A 25314-nucleotide genomic window follows, 5' to 3' on the forward strand; every position below is an offset into this window, starting at 1 on the left:
GCGTGCAGTTTCAACTATTTTGATTAGAGTTGAAATGAACTCTGCTTTAATGATCTGAGCATTTCAGTTAAGATTCGCAATCAGCTAAATGGTTCAATTTAGAACAACTGAAATAAACCAAATAATTAATTTGGAAGTGTTCGTAAAGCGCTAAAAGATTAATTTTGAGAGTGGCAAAGGAGTAAATGATTCATCTGAGCAGAAGTGGAAGGAGCTTAATGTTCAATGGAAGCAAGTGATTCATTCAGAGGAGTCAGTTCTAAATGACTCTGAGCCAGTTTCATCCTGAAGTTAAAAATAGACTTTCTGTGGTTGAAGAAGATCACATACACACACGCACACACACAAATGAGGATACAGGGACCTCAAAACACCACAATTACTTCGTTTTTTTTTTTTTTCATTTTGATTTTTCAAAAAGAAAAACTTGCTCACACTTACACACAGACAGTGTCACACTTTCTGTCACTGGCATTGCTTTTTTGTTCTCTCACTTGCTGACACACAAATACACACACATACACATTTCCTGCCACAACACCACACTCCCTCATACACACACGCGCACACACACACACACACACACACACACACACACACACACACACACACACACACACACACATACACACATACACTTGCGCTCTGGCTCATGAATTAAAGAGCAGAGCTGGTCCAGGGGGAAGAAATTATTCAGGCAGATCTGCTCTCTGACAGAGGAGTGGGAGGGAGGAGAGGAGAGGAAGGGAGAACGAAGGGGACACGATGAAGAGAGGAAGAAAAGAAGAGACAGAAAACAGGAGGGAAGAAAAAGGCGGTTAATAAGGAATGCACTGATTTGACATTGAGAGGCGATCAAACCCCCAGTCATTTGCTGTGTATGTGCTCGTGTTTCCCTTCTGTGTCTCCCCCTCATTGACATGTATGAGAATCTTCTTTACTGCCTGTGTGTAACAGAAGTGGGAACACATGCATTATTTTAATGTGTGTCTATGTTCTCGGTTTGTAACTGTGTGAACACGTGCACCCATGCAGGCTACTTCTTTGGTCCTGGGTGACAAGCTTCTGCTTTACTGTTACCTTCACACTCTGCATTAAAACCGGAGATGTTTTCTGTACAACCTCCCTCATGAGGTAAAGAAGTTAAAGGTGGACCCATACACTTGCTCAATGAGTGGGTGAGCTGGAAACAAAACAAAGACAAAGCATGCAGTCACGAAGAGGATTTTGCTTCTCTTTGTGGTCTCTTCATTGGACATGAAGACCAGGGCCCTCTGACCTTTTGGTCCCTGGTCTTCACCCAGAAGACTGTGTCTGCAGGCATTTACAAGGTTTGGACAAGGTTTGTTACTTCTCTGTACTGTGGGAGTGGAATACAGGTCTCAAATAAACAGATGGAAAACCAAAATCTGCAAACCCAACATACATTAAAAAATAGGCAAAATCACATTTCTTATATTCAGTACATGAAAATACATGAATGTGAAAACAGTTTACATGACGGCTGCACTAAAACATGAAGCTAGGTGTGGAGCCATAAGTGGACTGACCAAACAATTATGAGACTCTGACCTGAGCAGATGGCCATGGAAAAGAAGCAATGACAAGTAGTAAGGTTTGGGTTGATGGAACAAGTGCAGGAGCCACAGGGGGCACGGATCTTCTGGTGTCCAGCGATGAAACCTGAAACCCTCAGGAGGTGAAGCAGAGGGCTGGACCTTTCTGAGGAACGAGCAGGTACCCACCAGTGAAAAATGGTCCCTTTGCCAACTGAGTTGCTCCCGGGGAGTGTTGGCCAGCTGCATAGCAGCTCCTCCATGGTGTGTGATGTGTGCATGTGTGATTGTGAGTGCGAATGGGTGAATAAGAAGCAGTGTAAAACGCTTTGAGCTCCAATAGGTTGAAAAGCGCCACCATTTGCTTGCAACTTGTGGCTTAAAAAAAAAAATCACTTTGTCCAACCTAAGCTGACAGCAGCACCATCACTTCACGAGCATCTACAATGGAAAAGAGCTGAAATTTATGTAATTTAACTGAATACTCTGGCACACTGTCTCACTTAAAAAAAATACTGTTTTAGGCACATTTTCCACCTCAGATGTATGAAATCCACCAAAGATATTCCACTTGTTCAGAAGAGACTGTCCTTGCCTGAAATGTCCTTGTTTGTTGATTTCAGCAGTGGGAGGAAGAAGTATTTATGGAGTGAATCTTATATCAGGAGAATATTTGTTTCCATTTGAGAACATACTTTGATGTTTTTTTTGTTCAGATTTTGTAATGGTTTCACTCAAAAACCCTTCCCTCGGATCTAAAATTTCCCTGTTAATGCTTAGATTTACCATGTTCCCACTCAAAACTTTGAAAAAATGTGCTCTTGATATAAGATTGAAGACTCACTCCAAAGTAAATACTCTTACTCAATGTTGGGATTACACCCTATCAGTGTTTTACTTTCATAGACTACTGGTTTCCCTTTCAGGAGTCACCAGAGCGAATAATGTGCCTCCATCTGACCCTACCCTCTGTTTCCTCTTCTCTCACACTAACTAACTTCATGTCCTCTCTCACTACATCCATAAATCTCCTCTTTGGTCTTCCTCTAGACCTCCTGCCTGGCAGCTCCAACATCAGCATCCTTCTACCGATATATTCACACTCTCCTCTGAACATGTCCAAACCACCTCAATCTGGCCTCTCTGACTTTATCTCAAAAACATCTAACATGAGCTGTCCCTCTGATGTCCTCCTTCCTGATCCTGTCAATTGTCCTCCAAAGAGAACCTCAACATCTTAAGCTCTGCTACCTCCAGCTCTGCCTCCTGTCTTTTCTTCAGTGCCGTACATCATCGCTGGTCTCACTAGCATCTTCAACACGTTTCCTTTCATTCTCACGGATACCCTTTTATTACACAACACACCTGACACTTTTCTTTACCTGTTCCAAACTGCTTGCGCTTGTCTCTTCACCTCTTTTCCACACTCTCCGTTTCTCTGAACCGTTGACTCCAAGTACTTAAAGTCCTGCACCTTCTTCACCTCTGCTCCCTGTAACCTCACCGTTCCACTCGGGTCCCTGTCATTCACACACACATGTATTCTGTCTTGCTACGGCTAACCTTCATTTCTTCAATACAAATCACAATGTCATCTGTAAACATCATAGTCCATGGAGATTCTTGTCTAACCTCATCTGTCAGCCCAACCATCACCAGAGCAAACAAGAAGGGGCTCAGAGCCGATCCTTGATGCAGACCCACCTCCACCTTGAACTCCTCTGTCACACCTACAACACACCTCACCACGGTCTTACAGCTCTCATACATGTCCTGCACCACTCTAACATACTTCTCTGCCACTCCAGACGTCCTCATACAATACCACAACTCCTCTCTCGGCAACCTGTCATACGCTTTCTCTAAATCTACGAAGACGCAACACAACTCCCTATGACCTTCTCTGTACTTCTCTATCAGCATCTTCAAAGCAAATACTGCAACTGTTGTACTCTTTCTAGGCATGAAACCATATTGCTGCTCACAAATGCTCACCTCTGCCCTTAGCCTAGCTTCCACTACTCTTTCCCACGAGTTCATTGTATGGCTCATCAGCGTTTTTCTCTCTCTAGTTGCCACAGCTCACAGATGCCCTTCCTAACACAAGCCTCTGCATTTATCCAGACTTCTGAATGACACAAGAAGACACTGGTTTGTGCCCCTTGTGGTTGCAATGTCACAAATTTTAAATTCAAAATCGAAAAAAACTTCTTTTTGAATTCCATAATTGTGGAAGCAAACTTCTGTAATTGTTATAAAAGTTTAATTATAAGATAAAAAGTCAATATTAAAAATAAAGTCTTTGACATTTTTTTTAGCTTTTTCCATTACTTGTTTGCCTTATTAACGTCACTGCAAACTTTTCCTTTTTTCTCCCATACATAAATTTGACTTTCAATGTACAGGAAGTGGTGGCCATTTTTTACCTGTGTGTGTGTGCGTCCTATGTGTCCTAAAGTAGTTAAACAGTGCCCCACTGCAGTGTAACTGCTTCAACTAGTTAATCAGTCTGTGTGGTGAAAGAGGGTATTGCATCGCTAATGTACAGGCGATGCCGACGAGTCTGCCGCAGGGGAAACAGGTGAAGTTATTGGTCTGTAATTGTTAACTGCGTCAGGCAGGAGTCTGTAGAATATTGTTTGACGTTTAGCCACTTGCTGACGGTATCCTTGCAGAAGGCGTGGAAGTTGCTTATGAGTGTTTACCTCATTCTTCTTTTGTACCAAGTGACTGGAAAACAGTATGGCAACTATATACAGTAGATATAAACTCATGTATTTTGATTATAAAATAAAATCACACTTGTCAAGACAGTCGAAGTATGGATAATATTTATGCAGCTTTCAAAAGATAAAAACTTAAACTTAAATTAGGCTATATGTCAGCTAAAATTGGACACTTTAGCACATATCTATAGGCCACTTGGGAGCAGCAGAAACATAGTGAACATGAAAGTGACATACTTATCTTTTGAGACGTCTGAAGATACAGGTAAATGCCTACACAGATACACAGAAGGATAATCATAAGTTGTGGAAGCTCATGGATACACATGGCTCCTATATCAGTTTCGAGAACTGTAGTTTGTGAAACTGTGCATGTTATATCTCCAAAAAGTACAAGTGAACACATGCAAATGACCTTTAATGTCTCCTGTATACTTTTGCTTATGTGCAACATAAACTCATGACTTTGTTAACTTTTTAGGCAATTAGTTGCTGACTAACACATCAACTAGATGTGGAGCAAGTTTATCTTCTGATTAGCCTAGTATTTACTCTCCTTCAACTTTGGCATTTGTAGTGGTCTCTATTAACACTCAAATCTAATCAAGTTGTATTTACAGTGTTCAGCCAAACAGTGCAAATCACAAATTAGCCTCAAGAGACTTCACAGCTTGTACAACAAATAGCTTCCTGTGTCCTTAGATCATCAAATAAAATGAGGAGAAAATCCCCCTAAAAATGAATATGAGAAAACAATAGAACAGCTTAGGAAGGATCCAAGCCATAGCAATAAATTAGATTTACATTGTGTACAATTAGAATGATACGATTATAGAAGATCATAATTTCATCTAGAAGGAAGCAACTTACAGGTGAAGCAAGCATGCAGGATTCAGCCACAAGACTCTCTCATTTCCACAAAGATCTGGAAAGAGGACAGGCTGCAAAAACACACAAGACAAAACCCATGCATGCCGTTCACGAATATAGGAGAAGGGAACAAATGGATACGAGAAAGAGTGAGAGACAGAGACACAGGCCAACAAGAAAACAAGGCAGAGTGAGACAATGTGTAGGAAACAGGCTGAGGAAGAAGATCGAGATTCAGCCCATCATCAGAAAATAATGCCTATTCAGCTCACACATGCTAGGTTTTGCAATGATATTTGACTGATTGTCTCAAGGGGGATGATTTGTCACATGTGGTAACCTCAGGATTATGTTCAGCGGGAGGTTTGACAGCATGGGAAAGTACAAGTGACGGAGACAAATAGATAGGAGTAAACAGCCTGTATTAGCAAAAATGTGAGGGGGGGAGCTGTTCAGTTGAGAAGTGAAATAATGTGTTTTGTTTCTCCAGTAGAAAGTACAGCAGTGCTGGAAAGCAACAATGTACATTTACTCATTTACTTATAAATGAGTAAATGTACTTATATTTACATATTTTAAATACTTCTATTTAAGAGTTTAAATTACAAAATATAAAAGAAAAAAATTAAATGCTATATAAAAAACAATCAGGCTGCTTGAATTGTTGGCAGTTCCACCAGCAGAGAGATTTCTCTCTTATAATTTAGATACCTGTTTTAGGATGAAATGGTCCACAATGATCCAGTATTTGACAAAAAAAAATAAGAATGAGCATAAATAATCAAAATTCTGTGTAGAGGTTTCATTTTGTCTTGTCCTATAACTCGTCTGTTGTCCAGTGAATTAATTAAACTCGCTGCACCTTCACCAGTTAAAACATTAAATGCTTCAGTACTTATGCATTAATATTAACTATCTGATATTATACTGTATGATAATTTGAGTCACAAGGACCAAAGAGCTTATTGCTTGTTGTGTTGGTACTTTTAGTTACGTGAAGATTTTGAGTATTACTTTCTCCATCAGTGCAGAAACAGAAAAATTTTGAAATGTTTGAAATATATGGTGAGCTCATATTGATGTTAAATTCAGATGTACAGTGGGAGCTAAATGCAAATGCTGCTAATTGAACAGTCACAGCACTCCATGAGTGCCCAGCATGTAACTGCTGCAGCTGCTAATGACTGCTGAGTGATCACAGTCAGTGAGCACCTCTGTGTGACAGCTGTGCTTGTCATGGCTAATCAGAGGTGCAGTATAAAGACAGAATTTGATGCTGATACATGAAGACATTGACAATGTTTTTCTTCAGTGGAACTCCACAAGGACACCAGAAAAGAGCATTGTGCCATTTTGTGTTCTTGACAAACATCTATGTTTAGTTATTTTTTATTATTTTTTTCGTGCTGATTCGAAGTTGGTGCAAGAAATTATGCCACGGGAGCACATATGCAGCTCATTCCTTAATGGAGCTTTTATGTCTTTTGACATTTGGACTAAAATTATGGTTTCATGCATAATGTATATATTGGGACACTTGTAAGTGTAATATTGTGCTTATAGTGAGAATAAAAACAAGATGTGCTGTGTTGAAATTATTCTGATGCTGATGGTATTTTCTGTTGCATAAAATATACAATTGCTGGCATATTATTTCTTTCTTATTTTGGTTACAACGATCTATGCTAATTTTCAAACATAGTCCTATAATTTATAGAAATTAATATATAGGCAGCAGATTCTATATTACATAATATATTGAACAACAAAATTGTGAATGTATTACCATAGATTAAACTACACTGATGTTTAAAAGTAATAATTAGCTCCAGCTGCCAAATGTAGCATTTAAGTGGATTTTATACCTTACTGCATCCATAATTATAATACAATAATGATCAGCTTTGCGTGATCACTAATTATAATTTTATGCTAATATTGTAAGTATTTTGGACTTTGTTATGATCATTTCTAAATTGTCGAATTTGTTACTTTTACAATGATCTAACAGATCATTTTGTCTAAAAATAGAACATCATCACTATTTCCTATACTTTAATGATGCTTTAAAAATAAACTTGTCCAATCTGTTGTCCAAAAATTTAAGATTTAGTTATTTATTATATTTACACCAATTAGTCACAACATTTAAACCATTGACAGGTACAGTAAATAACACTGATTATGCTACAGTGGCACCTGTCGTATTAACTAGAAGCGAACAGTCGATGTCTTGGAAGCCGAAAAATGAGCAGCATAAGGATCCTAAAGACCTAACTGTAATGCTTAAATGACTGTGTTGTTCCTGGTGTGGAGTGGTCAGTCTTTACCTACCAAAAGTGATCCAAGGAAGCAAAACTGGCTCATGGGTCATGGGTGGGTGTGGGTATTGTTAAAACATATTGAGTACTGATACCTTGACTTTGATGCTACTGTACTTCCCTATTGCATTAAGAGTAGCTCGTCTGGTCTGAGTTGAAAGAGGAGCCACTGTAGCGGAAATTATTAAATAACTTGGTGCTGGCCTTTAAGTTAGTGTAGGATGTTGGAAAAAGGTGGCCTGTTCTTGATGGAAAGCAAGTGCAGGAAAAAGGGTGATGACTTTCAAATATTTATCTCTGATTAAGGACGTAATGTCGTCAGTTATCATTCTTACTGGTGACTTAATTCTGTTAGTTTGGGTTAAAGAAATTAAAGAATCATCTCAAATATGTTTTTGGAGTATTCAGATGCCTGTAGGTTAGATAAATATGTTTATATTATGTCATTTAAGAGCAGAATAAAAGACAAATCACATTATGGAAACCATTTTTCTTCATTAACTGTAGGCTAATTGATCACACAAAGACTCGACAGGTGACCCAACCACTGAGGAACGATTGCACTTAACTAATTGGCCATTGACTGTTGCTTTATAGCTACTAAAGCTCATTCACAGTTTCCAGCTGAGTTTGTGACGGTGGCTGAAGTTTCACAGTGAGGGGGCAGAAATACGTGAAATCAATTTCTATCTGTTTCATCCTGTTCTGAGAGTTTTCTTTTTCCCTACAGAAACTCAAGGTTGACATGCGGTGACTTTTTCTGTGGCTTTTAATATCAATATGTGCAGACGGGAACATTCCTCTTGAAAAGTATGACCCTGGGCACAAAAAGAGATATAATAATACATGGGCCTGCTCAGCTTGTGTACAGTATGTCCTAGAAGTGTTGTTTTCTGTGTTTTTGAAATGAACATAAGTGATTGTGGGTCCCTAGAGCAGCAAATACAGCAGCTGATTATTCTTCCACTTTTGCAGAAAAATGTTAAAATGTCCAGCCAAAGGTTGTCTTCTTTCTTATGTTTGTTTGTATATTTGTTTTGGATTGTGCTTCTGCAGCAGCTACAATTAAACTGCCCTCAACTGAGGTATTTCACCTCCAGCTGCTCCATCACAGCTGCACACAGAGCTCTGTCAGCCAGCAGGGTTGTATTGGGGCAGCTCCCACAGCTTTATATCTAGAGCTGATCTGCAGGATCGATATCTGGACCAATCACTGCATTTTTTAAGGATTGCCATTGGCTGTGTAAAGCCTGCCAAATCTATTTTGTTGTAACCCATTGCGCCCCAGGTACCGCAGCTGTCAAAAAAATGCTTAATTGAACTCTGTAAACTGCAGATACACAGAATACACAGTAATAGCACCATTGCTGTGAAATATGAATGAAACACTTTAGGCTAAAAAGAGATGCTTTGCATCTTCTTCTGCACCATTTTGCAGCTGCTGGTTAAAAGCTGCATTTCATCTTACTACTGATATTAGCAGTGTTTTATAAGATACAAAGCTTTAAGTTAACAAAGCAGAGGCACAATATATGTTTAATGTGTAGGATGACTATCTAAGATGCTCCATTTAATGTTGGACAAACATGGGCTGGATTCAATGCAATTAATTTTATTAATGTAAATTTTTATGTTTTAAATATCTAACAACTAATTGTAGGAATCTTCTGTAATTTTGGACAAGGACATGCAAAAGGTATGGTTGAATCTTAGTTTAATACCATTCCCTGACATCTCCATTCCTGTTTATGTGTTATTTATGTTTTTAAAAGAATGTTAATACAAACAAAACATGTAGTACATGTAGCAGATGTGGTGGAAAGCTAAAACAAATTAAACAAACTTAACTATCATAATAAGTTTGTAAAATGTAAAGGAAAACAACCCAAAAACGTTTGTCATTTTTATACAATTTCTTAAACCACAAGCCATTATGATGCACAGAATGGTTGAGGTTAAGGCTTATAAAGGTAGTACTGAAAGTTTGTCTTTTGTCTTTTCAGTTACCTTAGTGGGGTTTTCTGCACTGAAGGTTGTTGCTGCAGATGAAATAAGGCTTGTGCTTCGCTGAGTACTGTATATTCTCTGTAATCAAAGGTTGACTAAATATAACAGATACTTGAATCTTTTACACTCTATGTCGCAATGAACCTGACTGATGTATTTGCCAAAGACCAACTATATTGCCTTTTTACTGGCCGTAATTTTGAACGTTACATGTAACCAAGGGTGTAATTAACATGTCTGGTTCAGATCAAAAATAAAAAGAAAATTTTGGTTGATCTTATGGTATAAAGGGGCTTTTAGAAAGGGCCCAGTGTTTAGCCTTATGATCATGTAGCTAAATGAAGCAAGGTACAAAGGAGAGGGCAGAAGAAAGTAATCTCTCGTATTATGTACAGTATAGGCTGCAAGTTTAAAATGTAATAAAAGTGTAGATGTAGATAAGATATATTTTAAATCTCTACTACACAATTACAGTCCACATTATTTAATAAACGTTGTTCTGCATGATCTGAATTGATGTTACATTGTACTGCAGCCGGTCAACTGGGCACGCTTGACATCTCTGTTGGTGTTGTGGCGATTTACAACAGTATGGGCAATAAATATGTCAACCACACATTTTGGAATGAAGGAGAATGTCACCCATTGCAGGGCGTGTTTGGTTGATTTGCTTATAATAGTTTAGACAACCTCAGAGGTCTATGGCACTGATGAACCAATCCAGGCTGCAGGATGACAAGTGACTAAATGAAGTAGAAAAGAAAATAATCTAAATAGACTATATAGTAGTAAAATAGTCTATATAGTGATTGTGCACAGTCTGATTAATTTAATAGTTTATTTAGATAATAGATGTTTATTTAGTAAGTTTATTTAGATAATCACCATAATATCAGTATTTGGTTCTATTTTTCTGTTGCTGAAGGGACTTCACATTTAGATCGTTGGCATAAATACCAGTTTTAGTTTGACTTCTTGCGGAGAGAGTTACATGTTAACAAGTTGAAGCTGTTACTGAATTGCAAATAAAGCTTTAGAAATCGAACTGGTGGGAAAGGATTTTATACAGATATAACTGCATAGTTTTATTTGTTGTCACATCAAAGATTAACACTAACAGCAGTGGTGGTGATAGTATAGCGTAAACTCAGGTTTTTGTAAAACTCTTGTCTGATGTAATGGGCATGCTGACCACAAACAAAACTCTGCAGTGATAAAACTAAATTTTTCCTGAAGTTATGCTTGTTCAGACTACCACAAATCGCACAACATCTGTGAACATACTGCTCATGTTTAGTTGATGCATTACACTTTCTTTCAACCTTGTTATTTTTAACCCTCTCTTCCTTAAACATTGCATTTGTGCCACATCTGCCTTGTTTAGATTACATTCTTTGATCTTTAGGCGATTTCTTTTAACGTGAAAACATTACATATAGGAGCTTTAAGATCTACAAGTACGTCAGTACTGATCAATTTCTTGGGTATCTGCTGCTGATTCCTCACTCACTAATCGGCTTTCTGCACTCTGATTGTTAGGATTGAGTCTTCCATGTATGATTAGAATGTTTTTGAACTGGAAGCATGTTTTATCTTTGATTTATGCCGCACTTTCCGTTGCATTTGAAAGAAAACAAATCACACAAATAATTGGTCACTAGCAGTAGCTGATGTTTTAGCAGAAAAGTAAACAAAACAAAGAGGTTAAAAGTTTTATAATTTTTATAATAGTAATACATACATTTCTGTAACCTATGCAGTACTTTGAAAGAAGTCCTAATGTTTACAGAAGTTGTTTATTTGTGTATATATTTCTCTAGTAGTGGATATCTGTGGGAAATCATGGTAAATGCTAGGATTTCAATTTGCCACTTCCTTTAGACACCTTCGTACTTTTGTATGTATTAAGGTTTTGTCACAAAGCACAATGTAATGCTTCATTTCAGAGCACCTTAGGGATCATAACCCTGCTGAGTTGTGTGAATACTTTCCTGCATCGTTGTTTTTTTGTCACAGCTCTGACTGCAGGGTTTTATCTCTGCCAATTTCACAAATAATTCAAGAAGTTATAAGAAGGCAAAGTACATATAAACAAGTTCCTGGCTGCTCATGTTTCTGTCCCCATCATCACCCATCTCATTACCTGCAGCATTATTCATCTATACTCACCACCTTGATACCCCTCTACCTCACCAGCAGCACACATATACTCCCAGTGGGAGGAATGGCAGCCTCTGACAAGCCCTAAGTAAATGGGCACCTCAGGTGTGTGTGTGTGTGTGTGTGTGTGTGTGTGTGTATGTGTGTGTGTCTGCGTGTATGTGTGCGGGTGTGTGCGTGCGTGTGTGTGTGTGTGTGACAAGGACTGACAGTCCAGGAGCCTGGCCTCGTACAAGGTCAGCATCTGTGAGCTTCATCACTGTGTAAGTTTGTGTGCGAGGGTACAAACAATATACCACCTGTGCCCCCCTGCCATGTCCGCACCCAGCAGATGCTCTGAAAGTCAAACCCAGTCTTACAGACAGACACACACACACACACACACCTAGTCATGCAGAGTTATCAAAGTCAGCTGAGGTTAGTTGTAGTGTTGCGTGATACATATGATAAAATATGGACCATAAATGCAGCTCATAGCTCGTATTGAAGGAGAACAGGGCTTAAAGGCTAACTTATTCAACAAGCACCGTGTGCACCGTGAACACATCCTCCACCCCTCCTATATAAACTGAAAGATTTGTGTCTCATTGTTTTGTCTCTCCAGTTATTTGGTCTGTCTTTATAGTCTTTATAGTCATTCTGTGGTATGTTGTTGAGTAAGCTAATAACAAGAATTTAAATTCTACCAAACATATTTTGGGTATAAAGAATATGGAGTTTATGTCTGAAAGTGTTAAATGTTTGTTTTTGTCCGCCTCCTCACTGTTGGTGATTGGAGTCGGTTTTGATTTTCTTTCATGATTCTGATACACGTAGCCATATCAGATCAACCTTTTAGCCAAACAAAACAAAAGTTATGCATTATTTGTCTTTACTCCAACCTTGATACCTCACCAGGAGCACACATGTATAACTACCGTACTATACCTCACATGAAAAAAAGAGCTTCATCCGGTTAAAACTGGGCGTCAATGTGCAGATTTAAATCGCAGCTCCTCTTGTGTTTGTGACTGCGAAGGGTGGAATGAGAAGCAGTGTAAAGCGCTTTGCGTACCAGCAAGCTATAAGTGTAGATCGTTTTACCATTTACCTCTCATGCTACGCGAACCTTAGCTTAACCACAAAGGGTATGTTTATCTATTAACTGGAGTTAACTGGAAAGCGTAACAGCCTAATCCTGTCAAATGAGACATTAGAAATTAAATAGTTCTGAGCCCTTAACTGGGTCTAAAGAGTTCTGTCATACTGTTGTTTTAACTGTTCAGTTCATACTGTAGCTCTGAACCTGTAATGTTATCTACATTATATAAACTTGTTAAACTACAGCTACAGTAACACGCAATTAAGTTACTGAGTAAGAATCTTGGTAAGACAAGTCTCATTTTTCAGAGGTATTGAGGAGTAGAAAGGAGAGAAAGTCAGGATGCGACACAAACTGTTCAGGTCGAGTTTATATTTAAAAGCCACATCACATCTAATGATTATTAGAGCCTACTATATAATAACGGACTGATATTAGTCTGGAACCAACACAAGCAATTTTGGTAATTTCAAATTTGTATATGCAACAGTAAAACTGTCAGATGGTGTTAGTTCAGATCAGCTGGGAAACGACTATAAATTGAATTGAGAACCTGTTGTGAAGTTTATGAACAGATTTTATTACAGAAATAATTGGTGTCAGCTGTATCAACTGTAGAAGCAGCAGAGAGGAGCAGGAAGAGAAGAAGACGTATGTGAACATGTCCCCCAGAGCAGCAGAGGACAGGTTGTGAGTTGGAGAAAATCAAGTAACTAGGTATGGAGGGATAATCAGATTGGCCTATTGATAGTTCACCATAGCTATAAAATTGTAGAAAAAAAATGCATATTAATAGTGCATCATAAAGGTATCATGTAAGCCAAATGTGTAGGGTATTATATTTACCAATATGGAGAATCGACTGCATAAAGTAAACCATAAAGTCACATGTATGTTTCAGACATTGCACATATGTTATCACGTACAACAGCACAAATTCTAGGGGAAAAACTGCGCCATTTTGAACTGACATTCATGTGTTTATTTGGAAAAAGTTTTTTTTTATTATTTTTGTACTGGTGTTAAATTTCATTTGAAGTGGGATAAAACTCTTAGGAGCCTGCATTTATTTTTGATAACTTTTGATTTTACCAAAAAATACCACATTGAAAGATGTTTACCTTTGAAATAATTTTGGGATTTGATCAAACCACCATTCTGCATAATTTTCACAGTCGGATGCTTAATATTGTGTAATTGTCAGACTGATATTAGAAAGTTACCCAGCAGTACATACAGTAAATTAATCCGAATTATGATTTTTAGATTCAAAATATAATCAACAAAACAGGATCCCTGAAATGAGGGATTTTGCACTCTTTTACTTTTAATTTTGGTACTTTGTTTTGAGCTAAAACTTTTGTTTTTTAACATTTTGAATACAGTACTTGTAGGATCTTGGAGGGCCTGAAGTTTTCATAATACTTCATCCACTACTGCTCAATGTCGACTCTCATTCATTGATGTTTTCAAAGAACTATATACTATATGTTTCCAGGACACAGCCACCTCTAAAAAAGAAATAAGAATAAATAAAAAAAGCAGACACAGGAATTGATTAGAATTTTAGTAGCACTTCAACAAAAGCGTCTGGTATATCAAGACAATGTTTGAATTTTAAGCAGGGTTAAAAACGGCACAACTCGACGGGAGGCAATACTGTGACAGCAAGAGCCAGAGGGGAGGCATTATGGTTATTGTCTCACTTGGTGGTGGCTTGCTTGCTTGCAGTGTTGCTCTGCTATTAGGCGACAACATAAAAATAAAATCAGATTAAATGCACATAACAGGAGGCAAAGTCTCCAACTGGAGTCAGTTTTGACAAGCTTGTGTCATTTACCATGACTGCAGGATTTATTTTGGTCTCACTATGAGGCAAGGGAGTTTTCTAATTCCTTTCCCCTTCATTCCTACAGCCATCAGTCAAAGCAACAGAGAGCATGAGCTAAATGTGAGTGCTTGATAAAGGGGCTGTTAATGCTGCCAAGTTGCATTTGCAGACTTTATTATTTTAAGCCTTGTTTGATATTTATATTTTGAACTTGTGTGTTCTTTTTTTAGCCTCTTTACAAGACTGACAGGTCAGTTTTATCTGTTTATTTCCTACTCTGTGTTTTGTATGAGAGGTTAGTCAGCAGCTCAGACTGTGAGCACTTTTGGATGGGAGGAACTTTTTCGTAGCTCTTCTAACTAGAGGTACCCCTTTTACTGTGTCCAGACCGCAGGAAGTATGAATCGCAAAAGTTCTTGGAATGCGGTTTTAAGGAACATAACCCCTAAAGAAGAGTAGGTACTTTCAGCGTGAGCAGCCTGAGGCCCATTTTGAGAGCACCACCCACTCTGTCTTTTTGTCTTCTCAGGGGACAATGGCCATGCATCTGTGCTGGGGCACAGATCTTTTGTAATTTCATCCTACGACTGTTGCTGCTAAAAACAAATTCCCGTTTAGATTTAGAAGAAGTCAGTTTGTCCAGATTTATAAATTTCATAAAGATCTCAGGTCATGTTCATAGTGCTTTAAAATGTTGTAATTAATTTTGGAAGATAAAAGCTTCTTTCAGAGTTGAAATACGATGTGTTACTGCCATCCTCCTGAAGGGAAAGTTGACAAAACATATTTTATTGGATAATACAAAAGCCAGCAGACTCTAAAAAAAAATCAAAAAAGCAATACATAAATGCATAAAAACTGTATGCCAGGCTGCGTCATTTTAGAGTTTCTATTGATGCAAACGCAAACAGAACAAAAAGCCATTTAGGGGAGTAGTTTTGCATGGGGCCGGCTCCCTGAGGGGTAGTCCCTAAAACCATTGGGTGTGAAAGCCACTTGAGATGGGAGCTAATTGGCATAATAGATGTATCTGTCAATCCATCCCAGCTTATCCTGTGCAGGCTGCAGCATGAGTTGGGTAGACTCTGAAATTTTTGACAGACACTTACAGATTAGCATTAACACTCACACTGACACACAGAGTGAATTTAGACTCATCAATCAATCATGTACCATACAAATGACATTTATATTAAACTCATTTTTAACAGCAAATACATTTTGAAGGAAATCTAATGCTGGCTGTATAACATTTTTTTTTATTAGGAAATGTTGCTGTGTATCAGTAATTTGTTCACTGACACATTTGTTTTTAACTAATCAATCTTGACCACGACATTATTAAAATGTTTTATAGTTTTGTTCAGATACGCAGAAATTGGTTAAAGTGAGGGAAAAGTAAATATTTTAGCAAATATTAAACATTTAAAAATATTATTGAGACACATGAGTTTGACTTTTAATAAATAGATCCTAAGACTTTAGCACAGCAGAGTTTGCATTCGGCTTTTCTTTTGTCATCGTCATTTTTCTTCACTTCCACTTACTAGAGGACGGTAACATGGTATCCGGTGCCGTATTAGAGAAGTTGTACAAGTACACAAATCCAGCATCAGGCCCGATGTGAGATACTGGTATTGGCATCGGGGCATCCCATGTAATAGAATAAATCTAGTTTTTGGAATCCTAAAAAAATAAGGCAAAATAAAATGGTCACTTTATTGAAAAGTGAAAAAAAAAAAAACATTCGCTGTTAAACAGTGGAAGAATTTTACCTTAGTTTCAGCATAATAATTATTGAATTGAAATTTGCATGTCACACATGCTCTATATTTTGAAGACTGAAATATGCCTGTGGTGTTCAGTTTCCACATTATGTGTTTTTTAGCCTCCTATTATCTATACATTATCTAACACTGCTTATTCCAAGCTATTACCTGGTTAATGCTAGTATCTTGATTTTTTTAAATAATCAACATACCACTGTCACAGCATTATTACAGAAATATTACCCTATGTCATTGTCATTAAAAAGTTAATTTCTGACACTATCTTTATAAAAATATGTTTCTAAAATGAAAACGTCAGTTGTGTTTTCTAAAGTCTATTTCATATCTAAATCCGATTTAAATATTCTGTTACTCAGCATTTTACTTCAAAGTGTGGTTATTGATCATTTCATGGAAATCTAATGAGAGACTGTTTTTAATTATTAAAATTAAAAATAATAAGGACTTTTTTTGGTGTAATATTAGTTCAGCTGGGCTTAATTTAAAGCTGGAGGCCATTAAGTGCTCACTTAGGGGTCATGAAATTCAATGTTCTTCACCAAAGCATGCTAGACTGGAAAGAAATCCAAATTAATTTTCTATCCCTGCAGACAGATTCTTCTGAATACATTGACTTAAGTGCAGAGTACTCAGTAAATACAAATGGAAATTATGTATAATAGAAAAATGTTTATTACTAAAGCAAAGGATGATGGATAACGATAAACTGAAGGCAGTTTGTCAGAAAAGACCTTAAAACAGAGTTATTAACTTTTTGCATTGTTGATTATATTGTTTTTAAAATGTATGTAAAACTATATTTTTTTCCCTATTTAACAAATATTGTAATCTTTTCAGTTTAAAGTAGTGAAGGTCCATATTTTACAAACTTTAATAACCTTCTTAGTCACTGCATATGTCTGTAGATGCAGAGAATGCTGCAGAGCTCAGCAGGTCCCAGCAGGTGAACAAACGTACAGTGAAGGTGTAGACCTGTGAACATTTGCTTTAAAAGGTCAGTCTTTCTTCAACGATTCTGACTGAATTAAAACCTTTTGTTACTGACTTTGTTTTCTCTAAAACCACAGAAAATATGATTTTCAAATACAATGCACATTTGTATTTCTTCTTTTTATGAGAAAGTGGATAAATTTCTCTGCTCTGTGACAATAAATATATTTTAGGTTTGAAGACCTGAAGCATATGTCTACATTTTGTTTTTTGACATTTTTGAAAATTTTGTACTGGAATTTTAGTAGAATTGCAACTCTGCTTTATGTAAATGAGGATGAAGTCTTCATCAAAGAGCTTTTTTAATTCAAAGATTTTTATGATTGGGGGTGTTTTTGGTGTTTTCTCTTTTGCAGACCAAACAACAGACAATCAATAGACTGTTGGATGATTGATATAAAATCCATCTCCACTATGTGGACTTTAAATTATGATAATTGTAGATTTAAAATGTCTATTTGTTTTCATATGTCCACCAAATGCAGCCTCAGTCTTTAGCATTTAACAAGCAGTGGGTTGTTTTCTAAATATCTTATATTCTACATCTGAAACACAGTTTCCAGCATTGATGCGTTAGACTGCTTTTGTATTATCAACCAGGCTATGTGGTTACAACTTCTGTTAAAAGAGAAGAAAGAACAAACTGTTAAATCTTAGTACAGTTTTACAGAAAGTGAGGTAAAGCTCCCTACCAGCACAAACAGATCTGATACACACTAGCTTTGGTATTCTGTTTTAAGCTCATATATTCCCCACCATCTCATAGTATAATCTCATACTGACTTGACCTGCTATCAATAATTAATTCAGTCAAGTTAAAAAAGGAAAAAAAAAACTCAGACCTGGCTCATGAGCTACAAACTTTAGCTCTGATGTTAGCACTTTTACTGAGGCCAAATTAACTTTAGATGAGCAGAATTTTCTCCTGATGTCACATACATACATTTAGGTTTTTGTCCTGTTTTCTTCTCCTTGCCTTTGTCTGTCTTTAGCACTACTTTTACCATCTTGTTTTTTCTTTTTTAAATTTATCTCCCTTTTTAGCTTTTACTTGTGTGCTAGTTTTTCCCCAGACATTTCTGAAATGATTCATTCTTTAACCCTGGTTACTTTAGATGGGTGTCAAAGGAAACATGTTCGCTCAGTCTAGCAGTTGTGGATATCTGAAGAACATTTTAAGGTAACAAAAGTGCCCAAGTGGATTCAGACTGATTTTGTTTGAGAGCTTCAAACCTGTTCACACCACAGAATAGTTGATGCCTAAACAGAGCATAGTCTTATTTAGTTTTTGTAATATGTTATACAATCGATAAATAAAATCAATAAAATCTATTGTGTGATACATTATATTCTAAAATATGACTTTGATGCTGGAGAACTGGTTTTGTATGGTGAGTTTGTTTCACAATAATTAAGTTATTGACTTATTGTAAGTAGTTTACATATGTCATTTACATTTTATCCTGTTGTTCTGCATCTGAGCTGAGGGTTCTGCATTGAAACTGTTTTGGAAATTTCCGCACTGTGGGGCGAATAAAGTTAATAATAATGTTACTTTTGCCAGATAACTGTCTACTTTGTGTGTAGTTAGCTTGGTAGTGTTTGATAGTAAGCTAATAAGTGTTTTTATGGGCAGTTCTTCCCTCTGACAACTGCGTGGTTCCAGACAGAAAGTTTAAAATAATGGAGAAAAAAAATGACATTGCCATTCTGCTGTATGGAATTTTGTTCCAAGTTCATATTGTGCTTTTAGATTTTTACATCACTGTCATAAAATGTTCTTAGAACATCTTAAGCCATCTACCGTGATTATTTGTAAGGCAGTCAACAGATAACAAGATAGTCCTACTTGGTCCATTGTTATCCTCTATTTCAATATTTAGGTGTAAATGAACATGGAACTTAACATAACATGGAACTGCACATAACTAGGCGAATGATACTGTTTTATCAACTGTGTATGTGCAGCTTGTATTCAATGCAGACAAAATCGAGGTAATGATAGTAATGATATCTTTCAGAGAAAATTTTAAAATTAAAGAGCTAAGATTAAAGTTTGGGTTTAGAGATCATTGTTTCTCATATCTTTCCTGTCTTTTAGAGACTGCTCTTAGTCTATTTTAGGGTTTTTATGATGCTTTTAATGTTAATGATTTGTGTGTTTGCTGTTGCATGCTTCAATATACCTTGAAACTAGTAATGACATCCATAAGTTGGGTTCAGGTGACAAAAGCTTTGGTTAGGATTAGAAATAGATTATGGACTCAGTTTAATGTCATTTTGGTGTTTTGTAATTTATTATTTTTTTATGATATGGACCTTGTCTCCCTAAATATTAATTAGTTAGAGACTAAAATAAAAATGAAAACTAAATTAAAAAATGCATTTTGAAAAGAAGTCTTTTTTTTTTCCCCTCTAATTTTTGATTCAAGTGATTTGGTGTTTACCTAATAAGTTTTTTGTTCCTCATTTTTTAGGTGATTCTGCAGTGCATCTAGATGATGCCAGTAATTCAAAACCGTTTTAATATAGAAAAAGCATTGTAAGTTGTCTATTAAGTGATTTTTACATTTTTTTATTTATTTGTTTCACCTGTATAAAAATAGGGGGGTTGTGGTGATGGATAAATTCCTTTAGAGTGTGTGTGTGTATGTGTATGAAGACTTATTTAGGATAAAAATTTCAGTTGGTTCAATGGTGATGTAGACATGAGCTCTTTCTCTTTTAGTCTGGTGTGACTGGGCAGTCAAGAACTGACTGTAAGTATATTGATGTTGGCATCTGAATGACACCTGCTTCAAGAGCCTCAACACTTGAGTCTGAATTGATGCTCATATTCAGCTGTTTTCTCAGCAGAAAATTATGGCAAGAAGTGCAGACAACTTTCCTCCTCCCTACTGCCAAAATCTCAAAATGAGCTGACAGCTTACCGGATTTTTTTCCCCTCTAGTACAGGAGCTGATGTGAGTCATTTTTAACATTGTTTACAAGCTCTGGTTCACTCGTAATTGGGCTGAGAGAATAAAAACCATACCAAAAAATGCATCAGAAGGGCATATTTGCAGTACCAAATAAATCAAATTGTTGATGTTAGAGGAGTGTGTGTTTTTATGTGTTTTTTGTGAGAGTCAGTGGTTTTCTACCTCTGCTAAGTGTCCTCACAATGATGGGAAATGTGCGGTTCTGATTACAAACAGGGACATTTAGGGATTTGAGTTAATATAGAAATGGGATGTTTGATTTTGGTCCAGCTATTGAGGGAGTTTTTACTGACACAAGGTGTCTTCACTGATACAGTAATGCAAAAATGTGCTGCATGTGTACGTGCAAGTGTGCATATTTCTGTGTGTAGGTGTATGACAGGGCAGCATATGGCTAGCCCTGCATGTAGTGAAATATTAAAAAGCAGTGTCAGCAAGAAGGGCACTGTGTGTGTGTGTGTGTGTGTGTGTGTCTGTGTGTGTGTGTGTGTGTCCCATGGGGAGTAGAAATCTGCCGGACATAGACAACTGGGCATGACAAGCTCCCACTGTGACGCACACACAAATATACTTTCTGTCCTCTGTCTCTGCCAACATCCAGTTGGCCTTATCTGCTGGTAAGACTAAATGGCATCTCTACCTATCTCTCTTTCTCACACAAACACACACATTTTTTCCCTACATGTCAGGGGTTTTATAAACACATTGTTCCTTGTATGAGAAAGTCTTCATCAGTGAAAGTATTCGGTTTGCAAAAAGAGTGTATGTGTGGTTTGAATCCGGCCTTTTTTCCCCTTACAATTCTTCACCTCCCCGTCTTCACTCTGAATCATCACACACTCCTGCCTTTGAGTGATATTTAAAAATCTGTTCTTACAGGATCATCTGGAGGTCAAAGGAATGTTTTGTCACCATTTGGTATCTATTTTTGGGAGATGTGATGCTCTGACCAAATTATATCACTCGGTTCTGTTTGATAATGAAGCTTGATTCATATTTCGAAGCAACACCTAAATTCCCACTTGTCTGAATCATGTCTTATGAAACAGATGTGCTTCTATTTGGGCTGTCCATCTTTTGACATGCAAATTGAAAAAAATCTTTGTTTGTTATTGACCATCTATAGTATTACAGATCATACAAATCTAGTTTTGATGTAAACAGCTGTTACTGTTTCAGATGGTTACAGTTGGTATTTGATGTTTTTATGTATTCAGTCTCACTGGCATTGTGAACATAATTAAGTATAGTAGCATAGTTTAATGACAATTTAAACCCACAACACAGTACTTTGTGTCCACCCAGTATAATTATAAAATGTATTTGTATGTACCATTAAACCCAAAACAATATTTGCAAAGAGGATAAAAAGTTCCACAGAGCAACATTACACAAGGTCATTTGGTCAGTTGTAAATGCAAAAAACAATTGATTTAGGGGCTTTTGGTCCACTTGGGTGCATCTCCAAGCAGAACTTGTTGAAGGTTAAATGTAAAAAAAAAAAAAGCAAAAGTCTCTCTGTAAGAGGTCATTCTCTAGGGAACACAAGTGTGTGTATGATAGCTGTCACACCAATCTGGTCATTAGTTAGATTTTTCTTATATACAAGTGGAAATTTTGGTCTGATGGAGAATCAGGGGGCTTACCAAACCATCATCCTCTGGGGACTGTGAATATTCAGAGCAAATTTAATGGCAATCTGCTTCATCTCACTCTGGACCAAAGCTTGTCAGACGGACCAAACAACTGACAGTGACATCTGCAGGCTCGTCTGCTAGCAGGGCAGCAAAAGCATGTTGCTGTGGCAAAAATAGAAATATGGAAAGAAATGATGAGGGGGGGAATACAGTGGGGAAGAGGACCATCTTTCTGTCTGTCTTAATGGGGTTTGAACATGAACCAGTAACACTCTTATTTTAGCTGTTTTTCTATTCAGATTTCTCCAATGTTTGACATGTATTGATTGGTAGTGACAAGCTGAATTTGACAAGAGTTTAGCAGACCAATTAGCTCTGCACTGAAAAACTATGGTGGAAATGTCAGTGTTGTATTGATTATGTTAATAGGCTTCCTCTTTTGCAGGTCTGAAAGCACCGACAGAAAATGCAGGTTAAACCACAACTCACACATAAGTGAAAGTAAAATGCACGAATCTGATTAATAACAAGAACTGATTTGTATATCAGCATGCGGGTCGTATCATTATCTCGATGTGCATGTGCAGTAAGTTTGATGTGTTCTGGTTAATTTGATGGTGTTGGCTTTTTTTCTAAGATTAAAATGTAAAGTGTCTGTGGAGACTCTTTTCATATACTGTGCATCAGCAGTAATATTTGGTGACTCTAATCATTTTTTAAAATTAGTTGTGTTTTCATATACCTCATACAGACACTAAAAGCAAGAATGGATGCTTGTACTCAGATGGAATGTCCATCAGTTTCCAATTTAATTCATCAGTGTCATAGACTTCCAAAATTCTTGTCCAAAATCAATTAGAGATATACACTGCTCCACTTGGAGACCTGTTGCTTGAATCCAAAAGCTTGTTTGAAAAGATTTTCAAAAATGTTGATGTTTGTGTTGAAAAAAAGATGAGCTTGTGTATGAAGATGTGCATGCACAGATGCTTACTTCAAACTTTGCTTTACAAAGTTTGGCCAATTCTGTGCTTTTATGGAGGCACTCAACCAACAGTATTGATTACAGGAACATGTTACGCAGTGGTCTCCCTCACTGATGTGTCTTTAAAGGTTTCAGACTTAAATTAAAGCCTTGCGTATCTGCAACCTCATTACAAGATGCATATGAGTTCCACCAGAAATTAGCTTTTCATTTGTGAGCAATACAGAAAACAATTAGAACTTCTATGTTGGACCCTGTCAGTGTAATAAGAAGCTGACTGAGAAAACAGAGCTTCAGACTTAACGTGAAACCATGTTGTGTTAAACAGGAAGTAGCTGCTGCTGAATTTGGTGTTGCAATTCTGTAAGCATAGCTTACAGACCACAGGAGTCTCTTTCTTCTCTAATGGTTGCTATAACTCACACATACACTCACACAGGGCTTAATGGGTTTTATAATGAATGGCCCAAGATAGTGAGCTAAATGTTGGTTGCCATGGTGATAGGGTCAATCGATCAGGAAGTATTGATTGGCCATCGATAAGTTCCAGGCGGCAAGCTACTGGAATAGACAATGAAGAGTGTGTGCGTGTATGTAAGAGAGAGGGGTAAATGTGTGTTCATACTCTAACTGGATGTGGGCATGTGAGTGGTGCAAGTTAATGCTGTGTGTGTGTGTGTGTGTGTGTGTGTGTGTGTGTGTGTGTGTGTGTGTGTGTGTGTGTGTGTGTGTGTGTGTGTGTGTGAGAGAGAGAGAGAGAGAGAGAGAGAGAAACAGACATTTCTCCACAATAGTTTGGAAATTGCTGTAATAAATTCATGACTCATGGCGTCACCTCGTGCACCCGGTGATGACAACCATTACACCAACTTCATTTTAATTTGTTGGTCACCTCACTGAGCCCCTGATTCGAGAGTTGCAGCAGAACCATCACATTCATCTGTTACATTAATTTATCTGTTTTTTCATCCTCCCCTTAAAAAAATTTTTGATCAGTCTCAAATACAAGAGTTTAACACATTTTCATATAAGTACCTCAACAGAATAAGTTGTGAAATCAAATCAGCATTTGTTTTCTTCTCTTGAACATGTCACAATTCTACGATTTTGTGTTGTTTGCTCAACAGGTGTCTGATAAATATCCTCTTCGTTTGCTGCATGTTTAAGCCTCCTCTCGTTTTGAGTAAAATACAACCTCATCTCTATCTGTGTGTGTGTGTGCGTGTGTGTGTGGATCTGCGCCCTTTCCCTTTCATGTATCTGATCGGCAAAAACATTTTTTGACTTCCTTCACTTTCACACAAAAGTTAATTTCACATTGAGCTGGTAAAACATAGCAGTAGAAGGACGAGCACTTCTTCTAATAGGAAAAAAACCCAAAGATTCACTTTAAAGGATAAGTGCGTCACTCAGGAAAAGACTAAAATTACAGGAGAACAGTTTGGTGACAAAGCAAGTTTGGTGACAAATTTTAGTTAATTGCATATGTAATTATTACAGTGAAAAATCTGCCACATGCAAGGTTTAGACAGGATTAAAAGATGTGACTGCAGCCCCGGGGATTGTTGAGCTCCCCTAGAGAAAGAAATCCAGTCTGAACTGGGCTGAAGTCTGAAAGCTGTGTCAAGAGGTGAAAATGTGAGATTATACACCTGGAAAAAAAACTAATGATGCGCTAAAAGGTTTAGCATGTTGAGGCTTTCCATTACATGCCTGCAGTGCACCAATGTCAGAAGGAATTCTTTTTTAAATTTTTGTTTCTTTGTTTTCTTTAATTTTGGGTGAGCAGTAGATGTAAAACAAAATGGGTCCCATTTTAAATTTCTTTCAAATTCTTTCAAATTCTTTTTTTTAATGTTCACCAAGAACAGCTATCACATGCTAAAGAAGAGCACATACAATGCCTGTACAGATATTGATCAGAATAAAGTGTGGCAATAAATTAGAGGCAAGAGTATTGCACAGTGGGGCTTTTTTAAGTGACTTTAATTCTGCAAGAGTAATAGATCTGCTTCAGTTTATTGGTAATGATCAGATGAACAGCCTCTGCTGAAGTCAGCTAAATGATGGTAATGAGCACAGTAATTCATTACCATGACAAAATAATCAACATTATTACTGTCTACAGTTTACCAGTGAAGATGTTGTTTTGTTCATTTTATTCTAGATTACAATGTAAAGGTTTTAGACAAATTATTGCTACATTACCACAATAGTAATCATACCTGTATACAGTACAGCATGTCTGCCATAGGATAACTGCAAGTTATAGGTATAGTGCAGTAAGTTTATTAGGTTAATTTACACTTTTTTACACTAAAATTGTAAAAAATGTAAAATCTTGAGTGTTTTTCCATGACATGTTAATGCCTGACACCT

The sequence above is a fragment of the Channa argus genome, chromosome 1 (genome assembly GCF_033026475.1).
Source record: "Channa argus isolate prfri chromosome 1, Channa argus male v1.0, whole genome shotgun sequence".
NCBI lineage: Eukaryota > Metazoa > Chordata > Actinopteri > Anabantiformes > Channidae > Channa > Channa argus.